This window comes from Schistocerca gregaria, chromosome 7 (genome assembly GCF_023897955.1).
Source record: "Schistocerca gregaria isolate iqSchGreg1 chromosome 7, iqSchGreg1.2, whole genome shotgun sequence".
Classification (NCBI taxonomy): domain Eukaryota; kingdom Metazoa; phylum Arthropoda; class Insecta; order Orthoptera; family Acrididae; genus Schistocerca; species Schistocerca gregaria.
In genome coordinates this window covers 506347346-506367074 of record NC_064926.1, presented here as the reverse complement: position 1 = coordinate 506367074, position 19729 = coordinate 506347346, and positions in this window count along the sequence as shown.

The following is a 19729-nucleotide window of genomic DNA, read 5'->3' as shown; positions in this document are numbered from 1 at the left end:
CTGTTTATTCCATCCGGCGCCAGCGTCTTGCCTCCGTCGGTGCCCCCTCGTCGTTTTGTTGCTAATGTCGCGTCCCACGCTTTGCTGAGTTGGAAGCCGCTATCCCGGTCGACCAGGTTATCACTGACTCGTATCTCCGCGGCCTCTGTAATAATGGAGTCCCAGAAACCGTTCGCTGTGCTCAGGATCTTGTTCAGGTTGAAACGACTGTTGTTCATTGAGGCTGTATTCCGCCAAAGAAGTTTTTTTCTTTTGTCCGAGGCGAACTCTTCTCATGCCTTCAGAGAGGCGTTGTGTGATGCAACTCTGCGTCTGTCCGATGTATTGTTTTCCACATTCGCAGGAGATGCTGGAGACGCCTGTTATTCTTCGACCCAAGCTCTCCTTCACTGAACCCAGCATATTCCTGATTGTTCCTGGAGTACGGATATTTTGTTCTTCTCCAGTATCCTGGCAATCTTAGCCGTGGACGATCCCGCGTAAGGAGGAACTCCTAGCAGTTGTTGTCCTCTTCTTCCTCAAGGTACTCCTTCTTCTTCTTGCTCGTCTTGAGAGCGCGTCTAATGTGCGTTTGGGTGTAGCCATTGTTCTGGAAGGTTTTCTTCAGGTGCTGCATCTTAGTGGTTAGACTTCCCTTGTGGCATACGTCATGCGCTCTGCAGACAAGGGTAGTGAGCACGGATTTGCGTTATGGTAAGCGATGGCAGCTGTTAGCGTTGAGGTACAGGTGAATATGTGCTTTCTTTCGGTAGACCGAGTGTTCCAATGTGCCGTCCGTTATCTTCTTTATTAGGTTATCGAGAAAGGTTAGAACCAATTTTCTTCTAATTCCATTGTGAACTTCCATGTTCTCGTCTGTGCTGTTCAGATGTTTGAGAATTTCTTTTAGGGTGTCCTCGCCGTGTGGCCAGACTGCGAAAGTATCGTTCACGTACCGATAAAAGACCTTGGGCGTGCTGTTTATAAGGCGATATCCTCGATGATGTTTGGTTTGTGGGTGCTCAACTGTACGGTCATCAGCGCCCATACGAAGTCCCAATTTTTTCACTGTCTACTTCAGCCACTGTCACGAATGATGATGATGATGATGATGATGATGATGATGAGGGCATCACAAACATCCAGTCTCTGGGCAGAGAAAATCCCCACCCCGGTCGGGAATCAAACCTTGGACCTCGTGATCCAAATATCCTCAAAGTTCGCGTGTACATGTTGGCGATACACGGTGCCAGTGGACATCCCATAGCGACTCCATCCACCTGTTGGTTAAACTTGCCCCCACACTGGAAATATGTGCTGGTGAGCGCACGGCGGAATAATTCCACTGTGTCTTCATCGAAATAGTTCTCAAATAGTTTCAAGGAGTCCTCTAGTGATACCCTCGTGAAGAGGGATGTGACGTCATTGCTGGAAATACGTGCTGGTGAGCGCATGGCGGAATAATTCCACTGTGTCTTCATCGAAATAGTTCTCAAATAGTTTCAAGGAGTCCTCTAGTGATACCCTCGTGAAGAGGGATGTGACGTCAATGCTAGAAATACGTGCTGGTGAGCGCATGGCGGAATAATTCCACTGTGTCTTCATTGAAGTAGTTCTCAAATAGTTTCGAGGAGTCCTCTAGTGATACCCTCGAGAAGAGGGATGTTACGTCAAGGCTGACTATACTATTATTGTTGTCAAGAAGCCACTCCTTGAGTGTCTTAACAAGCTCTGTAGAAATCGTAATGTAGTAGGTACATTTATAAATTGGTTTGAGTTTTTAATAAATACGTAAGTAAATTTGTGCCCCAGTATCCTTCCACTCAGCACCAACTCCCTACGACATTGCACTCTTTCTTACGTTACGTTCTTGATATTCATATACTAATCAGGGTTATCTTAGTGCCGTCATGAAAGGGCTGTCTTCAGTGTTTGGTTTTCGTGGAAGAGATGGGAGTTTGTCCACAGAATACTTGTTATGAATGTAGTGTACTCAAGCAAACCACATTTGGTTACTAAACGCTCCATCACGGAGATACAGGTAACTGTTGTATACAGCTTTCAGTGAGGGGGAACCATGGAAAGGACGAAATGTAGAGTTGAGTGCAGCAAAAATCAAATATACAGGGTGAAAATCAATAAAACCGACGAACTGCAGGGACAGTTCTTGACTGGAAATGGGGGAAAAAAGGTCCTATCAACAAGTGTGTGCAAATGCTTCATTCCCACGGTAGATGACGGTGAAAGGTGGAAGTTCATCTGACCACGTGCTGTGTTTTCCTTGTATGTTGCAGGCCGTGTGATTCACGCAGCGTGCTATATGCAACAGTTTGGTCCCGTATTCATGTCGGGAACAATTCGAGATGGTATTTGGGGGGGGGGGGGGGGGGGGGGAGCGCTTATGGGCGCGCAACATCGAGGTCATCAGCGTGGTATTTGTGTACCGCCAAGGCGGAAACAGTTGACTGGCATCACGGCTGTAGTTCCGTCACATGAACCAACCACACAATACTAAATTTCAAGCCCTTTCTGGGCTTTTCTGCAATCACGGGGCCTCTCAGATGAAGGTGCAGAGAGGCAGCATTCTACGCCTATGACGCGTTATTCGGAGAGAGGCCGGAACGTGCAAAAGAGTGAGGCATTGCATCCCAGGGAGGACACTTTGAAGTTTGTTGTGACATGCATCCGATGTTGGTCTGTAGTATGATCTGGGACGGAATGTTGTCGTTGCACCCACACCGTTCATACACTGGAGTGACACAAGTCATGGGATACCTCCAGACATCGCATTGCATCTCCTTTTTCCCCGCATAAAGCCTCATCACAACGCGTGATATACTCAATAAGTAGTTGGAACTTCCCTGAAAAAAGCAATGATCCATGCTGGCTCTATAGGCACCCATAATTGCGAAAGAGTTGCCGATAAAGGATTTTGTGCACGAACTGACCTCTCGTTTACGTCCAATAAGTATTCGACTGGACTCATGAGAAGCGATCTAGTTTGTCTTATCATTCACTCGAACTGGTCAGAACAACAGTGGCCCAGTGAAATGGTGCATTATCATCCACTAAAATTGCTTCGTTGTTTTGGAACATGTAGTCCATGAATGCATGAAAATGATATTCATGTAGCTGAACATAACCATTTCCGGTCAATGATCGGTTCATTTGAACCAGAGGATCCTGTCCACTCCATGTAAACACAGCCCACACCATAATGGAGACACCACCAGCTTGCACAGTGCCTTGTTTCAACCTGGGGCCATGGCTTCGTGGTGACAGCAACACACTGGAACCCTACCATCGCCTCTTAGCAACTGTAATCGGAACTCATCTTATCAGCTTATACTTTTCCAGTTGTATGGGGTAGAACCGGCATTGTCACGAGCGTAGGAGGGGCACTGCAGGCGATGTCGTGCTGTTAACAAAAACCACGTGCCATATTTCGCCGCTCTGTCCTAACGGATACGTTCGTCGTACATCCCACATTGAATTCTGCGGTTATTTCACACACAGTTGCTTGCCTGTTAGCAGTGATAACTCTACGCTTTCACCGTTACTCTCGGTCGTTAAGTGATGGCAGGCGGCCACCGCGTTGCCTGTGGTTGGAGATAACGCCTGAAATTTTGTATTCTCGGCACACTCTTGACCCTGTGGATTTCAGAATATTGAGTTTCGTAAAGATTTCCGAAATGAAACGTCCCATGCTGTGAGGGGTCCACTTGTACATGGAGCCTGATTTTGTAATAAATTCCATGAAAAATGATATGAAATGATTACCATATCTAAAAGAGATTGTGTCGCTGACACCACTGAACCCACTGAACCAACGATGTTGCCTGAGTGGCAGAATCGATTGTAAGTAGGGGCGCGCGAAGCGCAGCAGCAGTTGCCTTTGCACTCTGTTAAGATGTTGTATATTTAGTTTTAAGTATGCAGCAATGCAATGTGAATCTTGCTAATTTTACAGTACTGACCCTTCAGTGTCAGGAACCAAATATTTGCCATCAGGTAGAAGTTGGAGAGGTATACCCGATTTGTAATATTTTGTGCGTTTTGTAATCCTGATATACACAAGTTACATTCTGGAATCTATTTTGTCAAACGATGTTAGACTGCTGTCATGTAACAATCCAAGTGTGTTTAATCACGTCACTAAGTGAGAACTGTAGAACAACTGAGAAGTTCACTGATTCTGAAGTTGATGTAAAATGTTTTATATTACATTTCGTGAAAGAGAAACTTTATTTCGAACACAATTTTCGAACTGAAGCATTCGGTCTTAGCATATCCCGTTATCAGTACCTATTCCTCTTCCATGTTGTATTTATTTAAATCCAATGAACATTTTTAAAAGAAATGATTTTTTAATCAGAGTCAGAAAAATATTAATGTGCCAGAATCAGAAAAGTATTTATGTTTGTAACAGTTTCAATGTGGGCTGCATGCACAGCTCTGACCCGATATCCAGTATTTTCACTGAACATTTGCAAGATTATTCATTTATCAACTAATACACTGAAATTATTTGTATGAAGCTATTTTACGGCCGGCATTCCACTTCGCTGAGTCGAGACTGAATATTTTGTATACCTATTGTGGAGAGAACAGAATACCAAGATCACATCCGTTGCGACTCAAGAGCTAACGGTGTAATGTTGTCGCTTTAATTTGTTATGTGAAAGCGGTGCTGATATACAATAAAAGAGGGTTAAAAGCTGTGAGCTATCTGAGGAAGTTAACGTTGCATTACTGAGCAACTGTTTCACCAGGTATCCAATCTAGCTTACCAAATTTCCAACCAGACTAACATTAATTATAATTTTTTAATAGTTATGCGAAAACCGGTGATACATATATAAAAAAGAGAATTTAAATAAAAATAAATAAATCAGTTTATATTTGGAAATTTATTTTAACATTGATCATTGAAATTTCAGCATATTAAACTTGAGTCATAACTAAGGTGGTGCCTTATTTTGGATTGTGAAAATGTGAGTCTGTAATCTTACGGAACACATCAAATAGGGAGCCAAGATTGGGAGACTGCATACAACACTACATTCATAAAGTAACACACGAAGAACATTGAAACATATGTAAGAGGAAATTAACCACAACCAACCGATTCAATTTTCACCCAAGGAAATTAGATCGAAAAGCAATTTACAAAAGAAAAACCTCGAACTGATTACTATCGTCTTACTATTAACCTGATGGGTCAAACAATTGTATAAGCACGTGGTACTGGTCTCACGAAGTACACCCCACGTGGATTGAACATAAAGAAAAGTTGCTGTATTGAAAAATATTGTTAAGGCGAGACGTTATAATCTCACGCACATTCGCATTTAAGATTGATGATCTTAGTTAGAGTTACAAATTAAGATTATACAACGCTCGCAAGCTAACGTTTCAGAGATTCCAGAGTCTAGCGGAATCACAGAATAGGGTCGCCATGTGTAATGTTGTCGCTTTAATTTGTTATGTGAAAGCGTTGCTGATAGACAATAAAAGAGGGTTAAAAGCTGTGAGCTATCTGAGGAAGTTAACGTTGTATTATTGAGCAACTGTTTCACCAGGTATCCAATCTAGCTTACCAAATTTCCAACCAGAATAACATTAATTATAATTTTTAATAGTTATGCGAAAACCGGTGATACATATATAAAAAAGAGAATTTAAATAAAAATAAATAAATCAGTTTATATTTGGAAATTTATTTTAACATTGATCATTGAAATTTCAGCATATTAAACTTGAGTCATAACTAAGCTGGTGCCTTATTTTGGATTGTGAAAATGTGAGTTTGTAATCTTACGGAACACATCAAATTGGGAGCCAAGACTGGGAGACTGCATACAACACTACATTCATAAAGTAACACACGAAGAACATTGAAACATATGTAAGAGGAAATTAACCACAACCAACTGATTCAATTTTCACCCAAAGAAGTAACGTTCCTAACGCAATCCTGTCCGCCATGTAATTACCACACCCTGGTATACTAAATTCATACTAACTTTCTGTGAAATCTTCCCAAAAAGAATAGCTGAGAGCTACTTTGATGATTACACCACATGCTTCACGTGGTTAACTTGCTTTACACAAAGAGTGTAATGCCACAATAATTTTGATAATTAAAATAAATTACTTCGAAAAGCAATTTACAAAAGAAAAACCTCGAACTGGTTACTATCGTCTTACTATTAACCTGATGGGTCAAACAATTGTATAAGCACGTGGTACTGGTCTCACGAAGTACACCCCACGTGGATTGAACATAAAGAAAAGTTGCTGTATTGAAAAATATTGTTAAGGCGAAACGTTATAATCTCACGCACATTCGCATTTAAGATTGATGATCTTAGTTAGAGTTACTGATCAACACGTGGTTCCACTTTACTCACAAGCTAGTGACAAAGCAACTACTGTAAAATAATCTGAAGTTCGCTCTCGAAATACACTGCGTTGCAACTTAAGATAACATTAGATATTTTAGAGCTAAACCTGAAATAAAGTTGATTAAATTTTCAGTTAGGCTGAACTTAAGAAATCCATTGTCCTGCAGACTTAGCAGACACGCGCTTAGCGGGAGATCTTACCACTTCAGACGCTCGCCACGGACAGACTGACCTGCGCTCCTACCAAGGGTGCTTCCGTATACAAAACGGAAGTGACCAAAGGGGGCAGCTTCCTATACCAACATGACAAGGGACGGACAGGACAGTACTAAGCATAGAAACCTCTTTGCTTCTAGAAAGCGTAGCTACCTGTTCCGACATTGGTCCTGACAGGCTTGTCTGCAACCATCAAGCATTCAACTAGAAATACATTTGCTCATTCATTCTTTCACACAGAAGGAAAGGGGGATGACAGTATCTTATCATATACAGTATATAAAATAAAGCGGATGTAGGTTCCGTATGAGACTGTGTGACATGAATTACATATATGAATTAGATATAAACTGTGTTTTAAAGTGTAGTAGTGTGACAGATCGTTCTTGTTTATGTGTAAAAGTAACACGTTTCACTGCTCAGTGTCCTCCCAGATAGTCAGAAACACCACAATAAATTTAGAAGAGGAATTTATGCCATAAATGACAACAGATTTAAGAAATTAACATGAAAGGAATCCAACAGAGACCTTTCAACGGAAATGTTCAAAATGCTTCAAATGGCTCTAACCACTATGGGACTTAACATCTGAGGCCAACAGTGCCCTAGACTTAGAACTACTTAAATCTAACTAACCTAGGGACACCACACACATCCATGACCGAGGAGGATTGGAACCTGCGAACGTAGCAGCAGCGCGGTTCCGGACTGAAGCGCCTAGAACCGCTCGGCCACAGCGGCCGGCAAGAAACATGTATTTCACTGTTTATTTGCATAGGGAATTTCATCAGTTTATTGTACAGGGCCACAGAACTCGGTGCTTACTGATATGAAACGTCCCCTTTGAACAATTATACAAGACTGTGCTTAAACTGACACACAATATTTTTAGCGCAACGCAATCTGACTTTCAAAAATCCCTACAAAAAAATGGCCCTGACTAACATTAACCTATGCGTTTCACAAATCGCGTACCTCACAAAAATCTTGGTTACTCGAACTACTGCAATACAGCGAGCGCCACTACTGCCAGCTAAATAAAAGATTCGAACTACGGAGGGCACTAACTACTGATAGGCATAGTTAGCTAATGAACGATATTGATAGAGAACAAACAATGTATTTACCTCAATAGTGTTCAAAAGTCATAATGTATATAGCAATTCATGACATCCAGTCTTACAAATTTCAAAACTCCGCCATCTCTCTCCCCACATCCACCACTGCTGGCGGCTCACCTCCAACTGCGCAATGCTACGCGCTGTTAACATCCAGCTGTCCAACACTACAATGGCGAGTATTACAACAATGCCAACCAGCCACTGACTGCACACAGCACAGCCAGTGATTTTCATACAGAGTGCTACGTGGCGTTACCAATATAAAAAACCTAAACAGCCTACTTACATAGACCCTATGCTCCCCACAAAAAATTTTAAAAATTCTTTTGGGCACTGGCCAATAGAGATTTGAAATTTGTTTTTCATAATTATGATTACAATAACAAAGAAATCAAATGCACACACGTATTGATACAATGTTGGTCAAAGCTAAAACTTTCTCACAGTTCATAAAGACAGCCCTGATCACTCATCACAGTAAAATAGCAGTGTTTTTCTCAAAGACTGAGCAATTAAAAAAAATGCACTTGGAAGTAGTGGATTTCTAAGCAGTCTTGTAGAAGTAGTGTTGTCCTTCCAACGGAAAGACAGTGCTGACTCTTGACATGCAGACAGGTAATAGGCCACAACAGAGCAAACCCACAGCAGAGTCAGTCGAAGTTGAAGACTATTGGTAGGTAGGTCATCACAGAGCAGACCCACTGTAGTCCTGGTAGAGATTATGGTCTTGTTGGACCACCAGAGGTGCAGACCCACAGCAGTCCTTGTAGAAATGATGGTACTGGTGGGCCATCAAAGGTGCAGACCCACTTCAGTCCTTGTAGAGACGGCAGCAGCCATCTGTTGCAAATGTGGAGGTGCACAATCACCATCGAAGAGTCTCGTGGACAATATAGGAAGTCCATTAACCACCACTTGTGCACTCACAAACATTTTTTTGAAATGTCCTTAGAACCAGCAATGCTGTTATCCAGTCCCTTGATGAATTATTAACACACGTGCAAACACTAACAGTCCCAACTTCTCACATATTGTGCATATAGTATGACCAACAGAAATGTGTGCAGTGAAATGTAACTTAATTTGAGGAACTGGTGTTTATACAATTACAAATTTACAACACAAGAATACAATTACAAAGGTACAAAATACATCACTAAAGAACATAACAATACAGATAACATTTGTAGTACAGGCTTTAGAAAAGAATCGAAATAACATATACATCAGTGTTACAGGAATTATGGCATAAGTACATACATAGAAGATCAGAATAAACTTTGAAACATGAACTTCACACATGAGCAACAAAACAGAACAGATAAATAATGTCTAAACATCTTTACAAAGTAAATATCACAGTATTAGAAAAATTCAAAACATAACTCTCATCAGCTAAACACACAAAGACAGGAAAAACACAAATACACAAGGGTACACAAACACATAGCGGAATAATACAAAAGGAAAGGACAGGGTTTGTTTTACTGCAGGATTTTGCAAAAAAAACTTTCTTTACTTCTTGGAGATCTCCCTTCATTCATCATTATTCACAAAAAGTCCTATCTATAATTGCTTCCTGTATTATATTCATATTTCTTTCAAAATAATTATTTCTCAGTGTACAATACTCATTTTGGCGCAAGTATTTTTCATATAACTTCTCAATGCATTTCTTCCAATTCATTACAACTCGTTCTCTCATACAGCGTACCCCATCTTAAGCTAACTTAAATCTACTGAGCTCAGATGCTAAACTATGAGACGAGGTAATGCAGCAGCACAAAACAATTAACACAAACAGCAATGACAAAAAAGTGGAAATTGGCATAGCAAGCTACAGTAAACCTAAATTACCAAGCAAATGCAACATTACAACTAATATGAGCAATGTGCAGCAACAAGAAAAATAAATCGGTAGTAAAACTAGCTTAACAGAGTAATACAAAGTGAAATTTAGTAGCACTATGCCTGGCAAAGAGCAGCAGCAAATGCAATAACTTATATCTAAATATGACAAAGCTCAAGCACAAAAAATATTACAGTAAAAATGGCCATATTTAATACCTATGTCACATCTTAACACTAGGGTGATGCATCACGAGAACTTACTCTAGCATACAAGTTACCAAATTGAAAAAAAATTATTTATGCAGTTCCTGTGAAGAGAAATGTCTATTTATGTTCCCTCGTTTTCTTGGAAGTAGATCATAATTTTTTTTACTGGATCTGTAGGTATAAAATAACTATAATAGTACATCTATTAAATTTTATTTTAACCAATGCTGCAGTAGGCATTAAATAACTATATTAGTACATCTACTAAATTTTATTTTAACCAATGCTGGTGTGCAGCTAGAAACTAATTATTAAACAAAATAGGCAAAGCAAGGCGTGAAACACCATTCGCTAGCCATAAGGCATTTCATAATGCAGTAAACAATCTTCCAACTAGCAAGACAATAGACCTGAAACGTTTCTCATCATTTCATTTCAGTAAATATCACAAATTAAGAACTTTACAGTGTAATCATGTTTTCAGGTTTGAGGGTGTCGTATTTACGATGCTTTCTACAAAGGAATGTCAATAGCGAGGATAATAGCCTCTTTTTTTTCTCCACCTGTGCCTCTGAAAGGCACACACTAATGGCTTTTTTCCGGGCATCTGTCGCACAGCTGAGTGCTCACGACGCATTACGTGAAGGTGGTCACTTACCTTTCTTACCGAAATATTTACGACAGCAGTTTAAGCTACAGCTACAGTTACATTCTCATATAAAAATATTCCACAGGTCAAGAATTTGCGTTATAAATCTGTAGAAACAAAATACTTTAAATATAATAGTGTCCAAAAAAATTTCGCCAGCATAGTGATACATTCACTAATATACACAAATTTCATAACTCTTAAAGTACGATTCTCGGTTTCCAGCATCCTTTTTCACAAACGAGTGTCCCTAACCACTACTCATTATTCCTTGCTTTATTACACATATACATTTCCGTCGACACTTCTTCAATATTTAATCATAAGAAATACGTAGCATAATCAAATTCCTCATATACGGTAGCATCATATTATTGATCATAAACATACCTCAACAGCATAATACACATCGTCGTCATAAAAATAACATCATAACACCTCAGTCAAATCTCTAAAACATCGTAGCTTTCTGCAATAATGTCAAGACCTAAACAAATATCTCTGCTCATTTCAATAGTGTCTTCTACCTCAAACGTACTTTAAAAATCATGATCACATACCAAATAGATCATTCAAAGCTCTCATAGTATCACAATGGTTCCGAAAAAATATGAACAGTTCACAAAGTACAGACCAAATACAGTTTCATAAGTGTGAAATTATGCAACTGTGTAATTGCGTAAACATGTGTCACTGGCGTAGTAAAAAACATTTTTGTCTCTCAGTTAAATGATCAGATAGCTGTGTAATTCTGTGTTAGAGAAATATGGTACCGATGTGTAAAGTTGTATAAGTACATACCATATTAGCTAGGGCTCCTTGTGCTTGCTAAACACATGGTACACAAAGTAGGCGTGTACCCCCCTGAGGATTAATGTAATTATACCCTCAGGTGTTACAGATTACAGCAATGGAATGAAATGTATCAGGGAAAACCTTTATATCATTGTAATTCGAAAATCTTTACAAATAACTGTTTTAAGTACAAAATTAATCACTCAAATACGTGTACTGTAGCACTAAACTGTGCGTCATGTTGTAAGATAATCTCAGTGGAAGTGTCATAGTTATCGTCCTCCGAAAGCTAAGTTCTGCAGAAGTCAATGTACTTACCTCATATAAACAAAAGTGAACTGCTTTGCATATAGATATCTTAGTTATTACGCTTATTGCCGTGATGATGAAAGTACTGTGCTGTAATGTATTGTTGTGCTACGGAAAATGCTGTCTCCTTGTAGCTATACCACAAAAGTTACTACTAAAACATGTTTTACTTTCCAGAAGAATTCAGAAAAACTGTGCAGATATAAAACAGATATTGTGCAGATATAAAACAGATACAGTGCAAAAGCAATAATATAAATTGTATCACTCATTAGTAGCGTCGTGATATAATCGTGTAGCTGTCAAATAAACTAACCACTGTGTCGTCTGGTATCTCTCAGAAAGTACTTAAAATACAGAATGTATTTTCAAGTAAACCAGAATGTTGCATTAAAATCTCGTTGGCAGTACCAGTATATGTTCTAAGTATGTAAGCCTGATAGTCGTTACGTAATCGTGCAACTAACAAGCAAGAATGTACAAATACAACACTGTGTCGTCTGTTCACTATAACAATGTATTCGTAATTTCTGTTTAAAAATATTCCCTTGCTTCTTGACTGGATATTTAACTTCAAACATTGTTGCATGGTAACAGTTTCTAAGTCTGACAAAGCGTACTAGAAATGTGAAGTGAAAAGTTTTATAGCAAAGACAAAGTTAAAAGGCAGATTATCTCTCAATAAATGGTTTTACATGTAAAATGTGGTGCAATCCTTTATTCTTCCTAGTGGACAGAGTTTATACTTCGAAGAAATTATCATATTGTACACCTCCGTAAGGAATACTGGAATTTTTCTCAATGTTAGCGTGTATGTTATTTTTCTCTGAGCCAGCCGGCGCACGTAGATGCCTGCGGTGCTAGTCATTGTCTGTCTCTTTGTTGGCGCGCGTCGTTATTGGGTTTAGGAGACCTAACTTCTACAAATATACCTTGACGAGAAGGCCCTGCCCTGTTTGAAGCTCGCCAGTTCTGATGGAATTCAGGTCTGTCGTTTTGTCGGTAGTTTACATAGTTTCTTATTTGTCGGTCATGTGGTGGAGAATTTCTCCCTGGATCGTAACTGCGTGCTGGACCGTTGCGTCTGAAGTTATTCTGTCTCCCTTGATAATAATTATTTTGGTTCCCACATTGTCTGTTTCTATGGTTGTCTCTGTTACATTCATTACTTTGGAAAAACGATCTTCCTCTGTTACTATTATTCTGCCAACAATTGTCATACGGGTGGTGTCTGTTTTGGTCACAATTTGTGTTGTGATAATAGCCTCGTCGTGTCCAGTTATTATTTCTTTCATCGCCGAATTGCGACGGATGTGACCTGTATTTGTTGTGTTCCTGTTTTCGCATTCCACGATTGTCAGTGTCAATTTCTAATTCTTGTAAGAGTCCCTGAAAAGCTTCAATGTCGTCTTTGCAACGTCCAGCTAAAATAATATGTCGTAAATGTTCAGGCAGTTTGATTAAGCAAATGCGGATGAGTTCTGAGGGGCTGTATGGGTTTGACAGGTACTGATTCTTGTGCAACTTGTCTTCAAAATATTTCACAAGACTGAAAAATTCAGATTGTTCGAAATGTTTCATCATTATGATGCCATGTTTTACTCGGTCTTGTGTGGCTTGAGACCAGTACGCGGAGAAGAAGGCATAGTAAAATTCTCCTTCACTGTGACAATCGTGAATGACCGATCGCATTCGTACAGCTGATTCATTCTCCAAGTAGCCACACATAAATTCTAACCTGTTCTCCAATGACCATTTGGGAGGAAAACAATGAGAGAGTTGATGAAGCCATACTTGTGAATGAATGTCGTTGTCAGAATTCTTAAATGTTTTGAATTTACGTGTAGTAATGAACAGCTTATAGTTAAAATAACCGTGTCGGCGAGTCGCATATCGGTCATTGTTACGTCACGTCGATGGTTCCATCTCAAAATTCGGTGCACCTTGCCAATTTCTTTCATAATTTCCGAAATACCCTGTGTTATTATTTTGTGGCTTTTCCATATTTCTAATTCCCTCTTCCCTTCTTGGAGCGCGAGTGTCCTCTGAAATATGTAATTTTTGTATTACCTGCGTCAACTGATCTTGTACTTCCCGGATTTCTCTTTTGTACTGTGTATTGATTTTATTTTGGTTTTGTTTTAATTTTCTAATTTGTTCATACTCTTCTGTGTCAGTGAAGGCTACGGGTCTTGTGTCATTCAGATCATCATCTGCCTTTGTAGATAAGTTAGTGAACTGATCCGAAAGTTCGGCTACTTTCTCCGATAGTGAACACATTTCCTCAGTGTGTTTTTCTGAACCAAGTTTCAGAGTGTCCATTTGTGTTGAAATCGAATCTAGTGTGTCCTTTAAGTTTTCCTGAGTTCTTGCAAGTTGCGTAACCGAATCGGTGGATGCAACTGAGTCCATTTTAGCTTGGAAGGTGTCGTGATTTTCATGAACAATAGTTTGCAGTTCTTTTATGGCTGCTTCGTGATTCTGTAATGCATTTTCATTCCGCGAAAAAATATGTTGAAAATGCTCACAAATTTGTGTTTTTACGCCATTACAGATTTTTTGACATTTCGATTCAATGTTATGTAACTCAGTAAATCTTCACGTGTTTGTTCAAGTGTGGTGTCTAACTTCCGAAGATTTTGTTCCATTGTGTCTAACGTTTGAAGCTTTTGCTGTGTTTGTCTCTGATTTTGTTTCATTTTTTGCATTAATTGCAATAATAATGTATTAGTGTCTGGAATCTGTTCCTCTATGCTTTTCGGCAGTGCATTTGCACAGGCAACATTCACATTTTGACAAGCAGAAAATGTGTCTTGACTTATTTGAGAAAACGGTGAGGTCGCAAAACCTGAATGTATAGTATTTGTAAGATTGTGTCCTGTCATTTCGGATCCCACAGGCGAGCTGTTGCCGACCGATCGATCGATAATGCTTCCCTGTTCACTAATTATTTCACTGCCTACACCATTATTTGCAGCCCGTTCCATTTCCCTATGCACAATTACCAAATTACTTCTTTGAAAATTAGTTAATTCATTACATAGTGGCGCTAATACACTGCTTTCGTCTTCACTGTCATTTCTCAGTTTACTTTGGAGCCTAGTATTACGTTTTTCACACGCCATTATTGTCACAATATTTCACACGACAACACAGAAAAACACAATTTGAAGAGCAAAAATAAGAGAACACATTAACACAGCACTAGAAATAATATCTAGTTAATTGCAAGTGCAGCTGCGAAATACTTGGTGCAAATCTACATGCATGCCACAACTGTTTTACTGTACAACAATGAAAAACTACAACTACAAAGGAAATTCTCTCTATAATTACGCGCTAGCAATAAACAAAATCTACTCTAATTACACAAACTACAAGGAAAAAATGAGAAGATTCTAGTGAGGTATCCTCGGCTAAGGGTCAACATATGAAACGTCCCCTTTGAACAATTATACAAGACTGTGCTGAAACTGACACACAATATTTTTAGCCCAACACAATCTGACTTTCAAAAATCCCTACAAAAAAATGGCCCTGACTAACATTAACCTATGCGTTTCACAAATCGCTTACCTCACAAAAATCTTGGTTACTCGAACTACTGCAATACAGCGAGCGCCACTACTGCCAGCTAAATAAGAGATTCGAACTACTGAAGGCACTAACTACTGATAGGCATAGTTAGCAAATGAACGATATTGATAGAGAACAAACAATGTATTTACCTCAATAGTGTTCAAAAGCCATAATGTATATAGCAATTCATGACATCCAGTCTTACAAATTTCAAAACTCCGCCCTCTCTCTCCCCACACCCCACCACTGCTGGCGGCTCACCTCCAACTGCGCAACGCTACGCGCTGTTAACATCCAGCTGTCCAACTCTACAATGGCGAGTATTACAACAATGCCAACCAGCCACTGACTGCACACAGCACAGCCAGTGATTTTCATACAGAGCGCTACGTGGCGTTACCAATATAAAAAAACTAAACAGCCTACTTACACTGAGATCGGGTAAACTTCAGAGGGTTAGGCATCGTTATAGGCATTACATACTGGTTTTCCATATTAAGTGGTTTAATTTTTTTCGATTACAGAAAACTGATTACACACACCATTTGTTGAACTCCACATTACACAGTAAATTTAAGTTAGAATGTGTCCAGCTCCTACTGCTATTCCACGTTCAGAGTCTGTTAATTCCCGTCGGACGGTCATAATCACGTGGAAACCTTTTCACGTGGATTCACTTAGAGAAAACGATAGCTCCACCAAGACAATGCCGTTTTATACCTCTTGAACGCAATACTACCGCTATGTGTATATGTGCAATATCCTACCCCTTGATTTTTGTCACCTGAGTGTACAGGTGTCTTTCGTTCAGTCCTTTGGTGGAATCTTTTTTGTCCTAAGGTGGGCAAACAGAAAATGAAGTCGACCACTTTAAATGCTTAGCTCTGAGGGATCATGCAAAGTAGCACGTTCTAGACCCTGTGCAGATACTAAAAAGCCGCTGCCTTCGCCGTAAGAATAATCTCCACAAAAAAAAAAAAAAAAAAAAAAAAAAAAAAAAAAAAAAAAAAAAAAAAAAAGGTTCTGAGCACCATGGGACTTAAACGCTGTGGTCATCACTCCCCTAGAACTCAGAACTACTTAAACCTAACTAACCTAAGGACATCACACACATCCATGCCCGAGGCAGGATTCGAACCTGCGACCGTAGCATTCGCGCGGTCCGGACTGAGCGCCTTAACCGCGAGACCATCGCGGCCGGCGAATAATCTCCACTGCCTGTGACAATTTCTTTGTTATCACGTACGGCGTTAAATTTCGGGACACCTCTGTGCATTCACCAACAACATTCTTAATCCAGAAAAGTGCGGTCGTTCTGATTTACAGTGTCAGTTCGTTAACTTCGTGTAGGCCGTTACTGAGGTGTCTCGAAATGCTAACTCTTCCATCCCGGTACATAAATTCCATAGCAGGATAAGCAGTTGAGAGTACTGATTTACTGAGAAGTAATTGCAACATTCAGCGACAACTACACGGAAAATAATATACAGGTTGAATTACAGTTCCTTAACCACTATACAGAACGGTGTGCGCTGTTGAGCAGGACTCATTTTTAACAAGCTTCCATTACAACTACAAAACACTGGGTGATAATCCCCAAGTATTTAATTCCAAGTTGAAAGGGGGGGAGGGGCACAGGCTGTCAAGGTTGTTTCGACTCTGCTACAGAAGTTTCGCTGGGAAGCCCTGACACATCATTCATAGAGTTCTGATCTCTCTAGATTCGGATTCCATATTTTTCGAGCCCTGAAGAAAGACATTCATGACTGTCGATTTGTTTCAAACACCGAGTTGCACGCATGGGTGCAACCACGGTTCCGTAGGCAACCGCGAACGTTTTTCCGTGAAGACACTGACCGTCTCGTCTCACAGTCGCATAAATGAAATAACATCTATGTCGATAACTTTGAGATAACAAAAGTTTAGAAACTTTTCTCACCTGTGTCGTTAGCGTTTGACTCCCCTTAAAGTATACAATAACAACAGCTGTGGTATGTGAGAAAGAGTGGCAAGCTCCACAAAGTATAAGCAATCTATCAGTAATTCCTATAAATACCAGTGTAATCAACCAGTGATGGAAACTTCTGCCTTTTAGGTATAACTTGGCTTGGTCCACACCCAAGAAGTCTCTCTACCATGACAAGATTTACAGAACACAGTGTGAATGAAGAAAAGAAAAATAACTATGAAAAACAAAAATCCCAGTGCAACCACGGAAGCAGTAATAAAGAAAATAGTAAGTAGGTGCATAAGTTCGTAGCCTTTTTTCGTAAGTTTAATAAAAACAACAAATATAACAGTGACTTTAGTAATCAATAGGATACTCCCCCTCACTATTTACAACAGTCTGCCAACACTAAGGTAATTTTCGATTCCGTGATTGTAGAAATCACGTGGTTTTGAGGCTAAAAACTCGCCGAACCATACTGGAAGTTCCTTGAAGTTTGTTCCATAGAGATCGGAAAAAGTGAAAATCCGAGGACGCAAGATCAGATGAAAAGGTGGGTGTAGAATGGCTTCCCAGTTCATCTCTTGTACAGTGTTTTTTGCTACTACCAGAACGTGGGCGGACGTATTCGTAGAGTAGCGTCACTTCACGCATTCTTCCTGACCATTTCCCTTGTACGTCTGCAAGACGTCTCAGTTGTTGATAATATGTGTCAGCACTGATGGTTACACTTTGGGGAAGTAATTCGTGGTGCATTAGAACGACGCCGTTCCACCAGATGCACAATATTATCTCCTGTGGACACCCCCAGGTCTTTGTTCTGAGAGTTGCTGCTTTGTTTGGGAGCAACCATTACTCTTTTTACCTTATGTTTACATAAAGACACAATTTCTCGTCACCAATTACGAAACAGGATATGAATGGACGGTGTTGTACGCTAGCCAACTGATGACGATTAAGCAGGGATATATACACTACTGGCCATTAAAATTGCTACACCAAGAAGAAATGTAGAAGATAAACGGGTATTCATTGGACAAATATATTATACTAGAACTGACATGTGATTACATTTTCACGCAATTTGGGTGCATAGATCCTGAGAAATCAGTACCCAGAACAACCACTTCTGACCGTAATAACGGCCTTGATACGCCTGGGCATTGAGTCAAACAGAGCTTGGATGGCGTGTACAAGTACAGCTGCCCATTCAGCTTCAACACGATAGCACAGTTCATCAAGAGTAGTGACTGGCGTATTGGACGAGCCAGTTGCCCGGCCACCCTTGACCAGACGTTTTCAATTTTTGAGAATATCTGGAGAATGTGCTGGCCAGGGCAGCTGTCGAACATTTTATGTATCCAGAAAGGCCCGTACACGCCCTGCAACATGCGGTCTTGCATTATCCTGCTGAAATGTAGGGTTTCACAGGGATCGAATGAAGGGTAGAGCCACGGGTCGTAACACATCTGAACTGTAACGTCCACTGTTTAAAGTGCCGTCAGTGCAAACAAAAGGTGACCGAGACGTATAACCAATGGCACCCAATACCATCACGCCAGGAGATACGCCAGTATGGTGATAACGAATACACGCATCTAATGTGCGTTCACCGCGTTGTCGCCAAAGACGGATGCGACCATTAGGATGCTGTAAACAGAACCTAGATTCATCTGAAAAAGTGACGTTTTGCCATTCGTGCACCAAGGTTCGTCGTTGAGTACTTCATCGCAGGCGCTCCTGTCTTTGATGCAGCGTCAGGGGTAACTGCAGCCATGGTCTCCGAGCTGATAGTCCATGCTGCTGCAAACGTCGTCGAACTGTTCGTGCAGATGGTTGTTGTCTTGCAAACGTCCCCATCTGCTGACTCAGGGTTAGGGGCGTGGCTGCACGATCCGTTACAGCCACGCGGTTAAGATGCCTGTTATCTCGACTGCTAGTGATACGAGGCCGCTGGGATTCAGCACGGCTTTCCGTATCACCCTCCTGAACCCACCGATTCCATATCCTGGTAACAGTCATTGGGTCTCGTCCAACGCTAACAGCAATGTCGTGATACGATAAACCGCAATCGCGATAGGCTACAATACGACCTTTATCAAAGTATCTTCCTTACACGAGGCATCACAACAACGTTTCACCAGGCAACGCCGGTCAACTGCTGCTTGTGTATGAGAAATCGGTTGGAAACCTTCCTCATGTCAGCACCTTGTAGGTGTCGCCACCGGCGCCAGCCTTGTGTGAATGCTCTGAAAAGCTAATAATTTGCATATGACAGCATCTTCTTCCTGTCGGTTTAACTTTGCGTCTGTAGCACGTCATCTTTGTGGTGTAGCAATTTTAATGGCCAGTAGCGTATATGGTCACTTGGTGATTGTTGGGAATTTGGCTTAGAACATGTGGTACCCATACACTCGGTTTTTGCGCCTTCCCCATTGCGTCCAAATACCGCACGGTGGTGGAATGATTGCAGTTCATGAATGATCGCAGTTGTGCTCGAGTACATTGGAGTGAATCATTGTGAATTAATGCGTTCAAACGATCTTCATCAAACCCCGAAGGTCTTCCTGTATGTGGTGAATCAATAATGGCAAATAAACGCCTTTGAAACGGGAAGACCATCTTCTTGCCCTTCTCTGTGCAGTGACATTATCCCCATACGCAGCGC